This window comes from Aptenodytes patagonicus, chromosome 1, assembly GCF_965638725.1.
Source record: "Aptenodytes patagonicus chromosome 1, bAptPat1.pri.cur, whole genome shotgun sequence".
Taxonomy (NCBI): Eukaryota; Metazoa; Chordata; class Aves; order Sphenisciformes; family Spheniscidae; genus Aptenodytes; species Aptenodytes patagonicus.
Genome location: NC_134949.1, coordinates 118,699,393 through 118,711,372, shown reverse-complemented (window position 1 = coordinate 118,711,372; position 11,980 = coordinate 118,699,393).

The following is an 11,980-nucleotide window of genomic DNA, read 5'->3' as shown; positions in this document are numbered from 1 at the left end:
GCATTCCTCCAGGCTACCTGTCCTTGCTTCCACCCTCTGTAGGCTTCCTTTTTGTGTTGGAGTTTGTCCAGGAGCTCCTTGTTCATCCATGCAGGCCTCCTGGCGTTTTTGCCTGACTTCCTCTTTGTTGGGATGCATCACTCCTGAGCTTGAAGGAGGTGATCCTTGAATATTACCCAACTTTTTGGGGCCCCTCTTCCCTCCAGGGCTTTGTCCCAGGGCACTCTACCAAGCAGATCCCTGAAGAGGCCAAAGTCTGCTCTCCTGAAGTCCAGGGTAGTGAGCTTGCTGTGCGCCCTCCTCAGTGCCCTAAGGATCTTGAACTCCACCATTTTGTGGTCACTGCAGCCCAGGCTGCCCATGAGCTTCACATTCCCCACCAGCCCCTCCTTGTTGGTGAGAACAAGGTCCAGCATAGCACCTCTCCTCGTTGGCTCCTCTGCCACTTGGAGAAGGAAGTTATCATCAACGCATTCCAGGAACCTCCCGGATTGCTTATGCCCTGCCGTGTTGTCCCTCCAACAGATGTCGGGGTGGTTGAAGTCCCCCATGAGGACCAGGGCTTGTGAACGTGAGGCTGTTCCTATCTGTCTGTAGAAGGCCTCATCCGCTCGGTCTTCCTGGTCAGGTGGCCTGTAGCAGACTCCCACCATAATGTCACCTGTCCCTGCCTTCCCTTTAATCCTGACCCATAAGCTCTTGGTCGGCTCCTCATCCATCCCCAGGCAGAGCTCCATGCACTCCAGCTGGTCATTGACATAGAGGGCGACACCCCCTCCTCGTCTCCCCTGCCTGTCCTTCCTAAAAAGCCTGTATTCCTCCATCCCAACACTCCAATTGTAGGACCCATCCCACCACATCTCCGTGATGTCAATAAGGTCGTAGCCCTGCAGGCGTGTGCACGTCTCTAACTCCTCTTCTTTATTCCCCATGCTACGTGCGTTTGCATAGTGACATTTAAGTTGGGCATCTTCTTTCAGATACTATCACTGATGTCTGAGGGAGAAGCAAGGATTGACCCTTGCTATGTGTTTGTTTTACAGGTGGGAGTAAGTTGAACACTTTAATCTTGTTGGTATCTGTCCCTGTGATAGAAATCCACTTGTGTGCCTTGCACACAATGTATTGGCCATACATATGCATAGCTTGGTCTATCTGGGTCTATCTGATAACATTTAATTAAACTTATAGTCAGTTGGATAAGTGGCATTATTTTTGATCACAAAAAATACTGTGCTAAGTCCTCAGATATGTAAGGCCGCAGGTTTCAGCAGAAGTATGCTGATATACACCAAAGAACCTGGCCCAGAGCTTATGCTAAATGCTACATTCTTGTGCCATGTAACTGGCTATTTCACAGCTAAGTAGTGTTTCATGTTACTACCTAATTATCAAGGAAAGATATTTCAGGCCCCTGGCACTTTTGTGAAATACCTGCATTAAATTACATGGTATATGAAACCACTCAGATTAACAGTTTATACAGGAGCCAACAGGACTTCTTTCTTTGGCTGGCACTCTCACAGTGCGTGGTATGACCTCCCTTTCTGGGGAAAACTCCCTGTCAAAACTCGCTCTTCAAGCTGGTAGGTGCAATTCAGCCATCCATAAAACAGATGTAGAGGGACTAAGAGTGGTCAAGTTTCCTCTGCCCTGTCTCCTTGTTTAGCTAGATGCTCACCTGCAAATAGGGTCTAAGGGAGATTAGTGATAGTTTGTATCTTTTCCTTTGCTTTGAATATTCCTCAGGACAAAATGTGGTCCATGAAATGAATATTGCAGAGCTCAATTATCAGCAATGTTTCCCCCCCAAAGCTGTGTTTTAATTGCTGTTTGGGTTTTGAGTTGGTCACTTTCAGGTTTCATTTCAAGAAATCCAGGTGATACGTGTAATCTCTTATTACTGCACTGGGAAAATGTAATTCTCGATTATGGTTTTCCTCATGTCTGTTTTACAGATGACTGAAACATAAATTAACTTCCTTTTCTTTGCTGGTACATTTATATAGTTCAGGAATATGCCTTCCATCCCAAGAAAGGTATCCGTAAGACTTTATTCTACAAAGAATGCATGTGTTTAAAAATCAACAAAGATTTCAGATGCCAAGAATGTGTTCTGCTTCAGTACATTAGTCTGTTAGACATCTTCTACATAAAAGCCTGAAAACTGAAGAAAAACATGCATGCAAAGAGCTTTGTTCCTTGGATATTAACTGTAGAGAGATGTGAACTTGTTCAGATTAACTCAGCAAGATTGCACAAGTACAGCATCAGAGACAATAGATGGCAGTCTTAATCCGTTGTGTTGAAAGTACCGCAGAAACATCAGTATCTCTTGCCCCTCACCCAACAAGTCACAGCTATCTTTCAGCAGTTTGTAGGTCAATGTACAAACATATTTGAAAAGTTCATTTTGAAGATCTTTTCCTTCTACAAGCCTGGCTTGATTTACATCCGCCCTGCTACCCCTATAAATGTATATCAAGGTGAGGACTGACAGTATCAGGAAGTGGATGGTTTCCTTGCATTTAGCTCAGGAGGACACTGCAGGATTGTTGCAGCATGAATATAGAGTATTTGGCACTGTGGGTATCCAGCCGGATGAGCACATCCTTGGTCCCCACATAGATAAGCACACTGCCGGCCTTTCTGGATAGATTTGCCTGCATGGTTCACAGAAAAGAGAGAAGCCATGCATCTTGTCTCCCTTGACCCCTGCCTGGACAGCATCGCCTGTTGAGGAGGTCATACAGGAGGGCATATCTGCCTTCCTTCCTTCAGGCCAAGGCACTTATGTAAACTGACCAAAATTAATTTGGTTATAGGCTATGACAGCTTTATTTGCTTTCTCTCATGAAATGCTGACTAAAGGATGTGTCCCTAAGGCATCTATGGCTGAACAGTGATTTTCTTTTCCTGTTCGTATGCAGAGAAAGTCTAGGGTTTTCTTCACTCCTGTGAAATGATACTGAGAAATAAAATCCTAAAGGAAATTTCTTCCTTCCCCTGCACTTTTACAGGGGATAACACGATTAGAAATCTTACATAGGATTGCTAAGGGGCTTAATTAGTTAATAAATCAAATAAATCACTGCTACTACAAGCAGCTGCAAGCTTAATCTCCCACTGGTAGTTTGTTCTCCTATCGTCTGTGAGTAGAGCTGTAGAGCCACTGGTACAACTTCCTTGTGCTTTCTGCAGTGTGCCCTGCAATTTAATCCCAGAGCATTTTTGTCACTAGTCAAGAATACATTAAAGCACAACATGCCTTGTTATCATAACCACACTCTGGAGCATGGTATAGGTCTACATGATTCTTGTCAGAGATATATCACTGTCCTCATATATTGATGTATCTTAGATGAAAGTCTGTGTTGTCATAGGTGCCGGATGGATGGGGAAAATGCTTCTAAACCACTGACAGAGAATAAAATTTTATATCCAAAATTTCAATATGTTAGGTTATTATTTACAGGAGCTCTCTCCAAAATACAGCCCAGGGACTTCTGGTGACAGAATTGCCACAAAATAATACAATCTAGGTTGCTGTTGGCAAATACAGATGTTCTAGGAGATTTATCAGAGGAAAAAAGACACTTATACAACGTTGTTAATGGCAGTTGCTCTTGCTAACCAAACCTGATGAAAGCTGTATAAGAAAAGGGGAAAGAATAAAAAGTGATTCAGTGCATTTCAGGATTTGATTTCATTTTCCCGTGGCGCTGCAAATCAGCTTCAATTGTTAGGTCCAATGTGCAGTTTCCTCTGTTTTGTTATAGCAATTAGTAAATTGCTATTTGTAGACAAAAATTTAGTAGGTCGTTCATAAAATGATCAGAAACAAATGTCTGACAAACTGGATTCTTCCTTGATTTTCCAAATACAGAGTTTGATGTTTGCTATGTCTAAGCTTGTAAGGGATTCTGCACAAGGTCCCCACCCAAGATTTCAGACCCACTATAACTTAAAGAACCGATTATCTGAATTTACTGTGGTCACTGAAAGGAGTGCATAGCACTGTGGTAAATTTTTCTCTATAGGAAACAGGTGGAAAGCCATTGAGAACACTGAGTTCAAGCACGCAATGATGAATGCATCAAAAAATATTTTTTTACTTTCCCTTTTGACAGGTCTTATAGAGTATTTGCTATGTCAAATACCTAAGCACGTTAAATACTCTGGCACCCGAATGCTTCAAAGTAGGTGAAGGATCATATTGTGATGAGATTTGAGAGCACAGAAGATTGAGACTATGCTGACAAAAGTCTGTGGAAAAATTACTTTGCTTCTCTGGTTACTGGAACAATTCCAAAATGTGACATGCGTAACACATGCTCCATGCATGACTGTACAGCAGTCTTGTAACCTGTTGCCTAAACATTTTTCTCAATGTTTTCCGCAGAACACATTATTTTGCTGATTTCTGTTTGTGAAAAACATTTCTTTCATTACTCTGTCATGATTTATATTTTATATCTACGAACCAACAGCAACTTGCACTCACGTACTCATATGTGCTGGTTTGCAGGTACCTCATGTTTCATTAAACTGCACACAGGAGGCGTAACTTATTCCAGAAATACAGCTGGGGAGTGAGTACTTGCTTTCAAGCCTATGACAAATCAGTGATTAACATGTATCTCTCTAGATGGTGATACCCATTGTGTCATGTAGAAAACCCTGTTTGTCACACTGTTGGCATTATATTAGGAATGCATTTCTATACCATGCAGTTTTTCAGTCAGTAGATTTAACAAAAATCTCCTGACTTTCTTCCTTCTACAGTTGGATGGTATGATACAAGCTGGAAGCAATTTATTTCCATTGAAATATGTCTTTAACTTTTAATATACAAACTTTGATTTTCATACATGAATCAGCTTGTAACCAAGTCTTCTGGACAGAACTGTAGAACAGATACCAAAAGACAACAACAACAACAACAAACCCAAACAAAACTCCCAATATAAAGAAAAAGGAGAGAAAGGCAGCAAGGAGAAGCACAAACCAACAAGAGACAATAGAGGGAGAATGATCTCCAGACCATAAGAAGGATGTACGCTCAGCTATGTTGTTTCATAAAGTGCAGAATCTCCTTGCTCCCCAGAAATCATATCTCTTTATTTTTATGCCCTTTTTGCATCTCTCTAATTCCTAGGAAAATAAAGAGAGAACAGGATCTGGGTAGAGCATAGAATTATTTCTGGCCATGATGGACAATATTAGTATCTTGCAAGAAAACTATATGATAACTGTTATCTCTAATGACTGAACTGCTGCATAGTTATGAATAATGAAAAAAAACAACTCTAAAATCAACACTACTTTGTGAATAATTTACTAACAATTAAGAGCTAAATTAATCGACTCTCTGTGTGTGCCCTGAATTGTTCACCCAGCTCTCCCAGTTCATCTGCACATTTGTTATTAAGGTCTGATTCATTTCATAAGCATAATTCTTAATCAGAGAGATTGGTTAACTGAAATCCAGTAATAGAGCTGCTTGGAATTTTTCAGCAAAACATTTTTATCATAAAAAATACCAGTTACTGAAATAAAATACCAGTTTTATGTGGAAAGATATTATGTTGATGAAACATTCATACGGAAAGTCTTCTCAGGTTCAGGACAAAATTTCTATTCCACAAAAATGGAGCTAGGTAGCTAGCTAGATAGATAGATAGAGGAAAGTGAGAATGAGTCCTGAACAATGTAGAGCAGGGACTTTGCTGTCGTGGAGGCTCACGAAATCAAATTAGGCAGGTGATACATTCAAAAATATTTATTTTAACCAAAATTGTTTAGCAGAAAACTAACTAGAAATGAGGCTTCAACACTCCAACAACGTCAGTAAACCACAGGTTCAGGTTGGTGTGCAAGGTATTAATATTGCACAGCCGGCTTTAAAAATGAGGATCCAAAATGTGCACAATCACTCACCTATAAGATGAGGGCTCTCAACCTCGAGGAGTTTCCTTAGGTGGTGTCCCGACCCAAGGGGACAGTCCCCGACTGCAGACCCGCTGCTCCGAGGAGGACCGACTCAACTTGCCCTCTGGCGGGGCTCCATTTATACCCTAGTGGAATCTGATTTGTGGTCAATTCTAATTGGCTGAGGGCCTTAACTTTCTTACTCCTCGCCCGAGGTGTATACGTGATGGTAGTTATGGGCCCAAAGTGTGTACGTGACGGTCAGCATTCACCACTATAAAGGCGTGAAAGTAAGGGCGCAAAAAATAAGGACGCAGCGATCTTAATGCCCCCAGTCTTTGTCAGGGCGGGTGCACCTGCCACATTCGCCTATGAATCTCCCACATGCCAAAGCCACCAGTTGATTTACCACTCTGAATGGACTATTAAATTTTAAACAGAAAGCAATAATTTGATTGACTCTGTCGTATCCATCATTGAAAGGTAATGACACACTGACTGACCATAAACTGTAAATGACCAAAAATAAATATATAGGTGATCGGCCAATTTGGGGGGGGGGGGGGGGGCAATTAGTAGCTAAAACAACCAAAACAATTAAACCACCCCTGAATGTGTTGCTAAAATCATCATATCAATACCACATTACTAATCAAAATGAAAGGCAAAAAGTTCATTATTACAAATTAAAGACTTAGTTGATTCTACCCATGGCTAATAAAAAGTAAAGGCTAGCTACATTTATATATTTTTCAGGCATGTTAAAAAATATAATGTCCCGTTTTTTCAGGAGTAGCAAGTTGCCATAGCTTCTGAGTATCTCCCAAGGTTGTGTGGGTTTTATAACTTTACTGGACTTCTCTACACCGCAGTCTCACCAGAAAATATTCTGTATTATGAGCTACACCTACCCTGAAATCTGGAAAAAAATACGAGCTGGATGATAGCATGGTTTGCAGCAATTTGTTTATGAGAATGTCCTTCTAGCAAGCTCCTGTATGTCAGCATGAAAATGGAAATAACATTTCTTTTCTGTCCTTGAGACATAGATCAAACAATATTGTCAGAAGAGAGGTTTCTCTGTCAAACATTCCTTTGATCCCGCTGGAGTCTGGGCTGCTGAGCTTGTGTATCCTTCGGATCAGAGAATGTACCTCACTATGTTTTGTTAAACTGCTCTGTCTATAGGTTTTGGTGCTGCAGCTACGGCATTTATTAATAACAGTGTACAAGGAGAAGGTGGTGTTGTTACTGCACTGTCCCAGAAGGTTTCATGTTCTTTTCCTGTTTTTTTTGGGGGGTGTTCTTTTGCTTGTTTGTTTTTCTCAAGGATGAAATCTAGTTATTGGATAATTTTCAGGACCTGGTTCTATTTCTAGTTAGTAAAGTGAACTTTTTCAGTAAGTACATAATATTGCTGTGTGTGTATTTATGTTTCTTTTTCGACTATCGTAGATGGGTGGTGTTAGTAAGTGGTTACATATGGTTGATACATAGACTATGCTGTGTCCTGGGATCCTGATGATCCCAATCGGAAAACTGGGCAGGGGGTGTGCGCCTCCCTCCCAGAACTCTTGCTGACATCTTGCAGATACCTGTGCTGGTGGGTGGGAGCTGGGGATGACGTCTGCAGGGAAGGAAGGAGGTAGGGACCACTGGCAGATTTTGCCTTGATGTGGAAATAGGGTGCAGCTGTATGATGAGCCTGAGCCATGGGAGCTCGGTGGTCCGCTGTCTAGGCACCATCTTTGGGGCGATGCCCCTGACAGGTGTATAAGGCACACTTTTCCTACTTGAGGATGATAAAATTTTTCCAGTAGCCTTATGGCTTCCAAAGATTTTCGATGCAAGTTACAACTGGGAAGGAATATGACTGCATTTCCCCAGTGTAAGGAGGAGCTGAAAAACCTTTTGAGATATTTGTCACTTTCAGGACTTTAGACTCCTAAGAGAGAATTTTTAAAGTCTGGAAAGCACACATAATGCAATTACCTGAATCATAGCAGTCTCTTCAATGACATCTGCCCAATTCTAGCTGTCAGATGTTTTAATGAAATAACAAAGCAGTAGGGACAAAGAGCATTTCTTTGTTTTGTAACAGTGACAAAATAAAAATCTGCTTTAAATTGTAACTCAGGCCGTGTTTTTTGTCTTCGACTTGAGCTGACAACCAAAATTAGATTCAGCTGTAATGCAGATGCAGACTCCAAGGAAGTCTATAGGTTTTCTCTAGCATGCAAAAATTTCTCTAGTGACAAAATTTTCTGGCTGTGTAGCTCAGACTGGGTAGCCCTGCAGAATATGGCTGGAGGCTTGTTCCTCACTGAGGGATGCTGCAAGAACACCGGCTGATAATATTGTACTCTGATAGTAATGCTCTTGTATATTAGCCCTTGCAATATAATAGTTCCCTTTTCTGCAAAGAAAAATATATTCTTGGGGATTATTCTTCTTTTCAAGGAAGGTGAAGGAATCTACTGTGGCCTCAGTTTACTTGCTTTTTTAAAATTTTTGTTTAAAAGTAAAATGGGTGAAAAGAGGAGGGTGGGATATTGTCTGCCTTGTTTCACAAAGAAAACTGTTTTCCTTAAGCAGTTCATGTTCAGTCTGTTCCCATTGAAACTGTGTAGCTGTGTTAATGTGCTCTCCTAAGTAACTTTTTTTATAAAGAAAAAAAATCAACTTATCTAATTTAATTTTTTTTAATCTTCTTGTCACATTTTTTGACCAGTGGTTCTGGCATTGGGCTTATGAAACTAAATATGTTATTTCAAACTGTTTTCCAAAACAAGATAACTTCATTTTTGCTCCTCAGTTATTGGGGCGAGATATTATTTGCTGCGGCATGGCTCAACAATTTGAGTATTTACTTTTTTAATTGTTCTATTTCAAATTTGGACAAAATCATGTTATCTAGTGTTGCTGCAAGGGCCTGCAGATTTGATCTAGTATATCACATAATACTCTTCTCTGAAAATATTTGTAGACCTTTTGAAGAAAATTGCCTACTAGAGTGCTTGGATTTATTTGCAGTAATGCTTTCCTTGAAACTCTGGATTTGCTCAGCGTTTCTAGCTATTGCTTTTGACCACCCTATATAAGCAATGACTATTGTGGAGAATGTTATTTTCTGTGTCTAAAGTCAGTAAGAGGTTGCTGATACAGACTCTGTGCTCTTTTTGGAGATGGCAGGGAAACCTGTTAGTCGCCTTTGTGCTATACCATCCTGGAAGGTATATCCTTAACCATCTTTGCCATCAGAATTAACTGCTACTGCCAACATGCATCTGAGCTCCTCAACTCGAGCCAGCTCAAGCCATTGCCAAAATAGATAACAGTCTTTTATAGGCAGAAATCTGTGTCCTTTACATGTGCCAGACAAGAATGAGTGGCACTGTGGCTCTGCGTAAACAGGCATGTGAACATGCTCCACTGCCCACGAGTGGAGGGGTAGTGGAGGAGCACAGTGTCAGCATCTGGGGTGCAAGCGGGCACAGGTGGGCACAGGCGGGCATTATGGGTAAGCAATGACGAGGAAGGATTTCAGAGACTGGGGTTGCCAGGAAAAGATATCAACTGAAAAGTGGGAATCATGGGGGAAGAAAGAAAAGGAGGTCTTCAGAGGGAGGAGTGATCTGTGGGAGGGAAGAAAAGTAAATTTTCATCTAAAGCCTCCAGGAGACACTCATCTCTCTCCAAAATTTTCTGTTCTCCCAGACTAGCTGCTGTCCCAGCTATAATAGCCCCACCCTGCTCCAGTAGAAATCTCAGTTCAGTCTTACTGTCTTATTCTGCTCTACCACCAGAACTGAATTTTGTCCACATGGTTCACAAACCTTGAACTGACACTGAATATGACTTTCAAGCAATGGTATCAGCAAACTTTGTTCAATTTTGGTATTGCCATCAGTGCACTCAATTTGTTTAAAACTAATCTTTTAAAGTAATATTTAAGCTAGATTTGCTGATTGTTTAGACTATTACTGAAGTCATCATATCTATATTTGTGCATATTCATATTTGTACAAACAGAGAGCTTTATCTTCAAACAGGGATGCCCATGGTCCCTGTTGTAACATTTTGTAGGTCATTGGAAAACTTCTCATTGAGTTTCTGCACACACAGTCGGTATCTATGGAGTTTTCCTATCAAGTAACAAACTGGATAGCATATCTTTTATAAATGCAAGCATATTTTGTTTCCTATATATCTGTTGAAATATGGAAGGCATGAATAAGCCTGTCTTCGGAAATAGCATTATCTACAGAATGTGATATGTTAGTCTTTCAGCTCAAATTGAGTTTCATGACACCGGTTGTTCTCACTCTTATTAATCATCTTCTAACAAAGTTGTTTTCAAATGCAGTCCAGGCATCTGTTGTTTGTTTATTTGGGTCTAGATATGATAACTCATTATTTGAAATTGCTATTAAAAAATATAATTTTCTTGTAACATTTTTTAACTGTAATAATTATTTTAACAAGTTGGTTCACTCACTGTAAGAAAAGTTCTAATTTGACGTGTAATAGTGGGATAATACTTTGGAATCACATGAAACTGGAAAATATGTCATATCTCCTCCATCAATTATTCAAATAACTTCAGATAGTCTCTAGTTACTAAGACAGACTTTCTCATTTGCATGTAAAAAGAACACATAATCCAGTTAACAATCAGATTGCTTTCTTAAACACTGTGGCATTTAGTTTATTTGATGCTGTATTAGCCCCTTCAGAAATAAATTTACCATATGAAACTAATCACTTTAAAGGTTTTAGCCACTGAGGTTTTCATGTCCCTTGCTTTAATTGCGTATTTAGTTTATCTTAGAGTGCTTATCATGCTCACATATGGGCCTCTCAACTAGTAAATGTGACAGTAATCCAACTGTCTAAGTAGTGGGTATTGAATGTTAAAATTTGACCACTAGCTTATATTTAACCAGCTGTCTTATAATCTTAGTCAATATAGATATTACTGTGATTTACTAAATCAGAGATGCATTAAAGATGGTACTATCAAAATACAACATAATCCAAACGTGCAATCTATTGGGATGACTTTCTGTTCTTAACTACAGGTAAGTTATCCTTATAGGACTAATTTGGCTGCAGGGAGTTAAAAGATTTTTATCTTTTCTGAATCTATATTTGGCACCTTGAGTACCATGACCAGTTCTGCAGTTAACTGCTTTGTGCCACCTACTGGTTTCCTCACTATTCTGTGCAGTAGCATTACACAATACCTGTTTTCTCACAGTGAAACTACTTCTGTGCCTTTAAGATGTTTACCGTAAATTTGGGCAGCATTTATTACTTAATTGTTAATCTAGGGTTACATATATATCGATGCCATTAGGTTGTTATTCTCAGGACACTGAAAAGCAGGGGGGAGCAGCACTGAGCAAAGAACAACGCAGCTTTTAGTCAACTATGTATTTCCTCTGACTGTGAAGAAGGTTTTGTAGTCTTTATGTCTTGATAATGTCTTTTGGGGATGATTGCTTTATTGGGTATGTTATAAGCCAGTTGGAGGAAGGACCTTTTATTGTAGTTAATTCCTGTGTGTTTGTTCAGTGACAAGAATACAGGAATGGTGGTCCTTGGTATGGGTTCAGACATTACTGCTGTCATAGAAATATTTAGTGGTGATTTATTATCCTTATAATTAAGATATTTATGAAATTATTTGTTCCCAGGTTTGAATATTGAAAACTGCAGGCCAGCCATTCTCAGGCATGCTGGAACATACTTATTTGCTAAGTATAAAGTGATACACTTGCCTGCATACTTTGAGGGTTGAACCTTGAAGCAGCTTTTGTGAAATTGTTTTTGAAAATAAGTGAAAAACACCACTATTTTCTGATGTGCTGTACTACCTAGAAAGATGTGGGAAATTGGCTGTTGGTGATGTTCTTTTCAGGAACTCCATTAGTCAATTTTCTTTTTATTGCAGCTGTGGCTTCAGCCTGTTTAAAAATGTTACTGAGATTGGAATACACACATGCACACTACTTAATGACTAATTCCTACTTATTGTAAACTCACT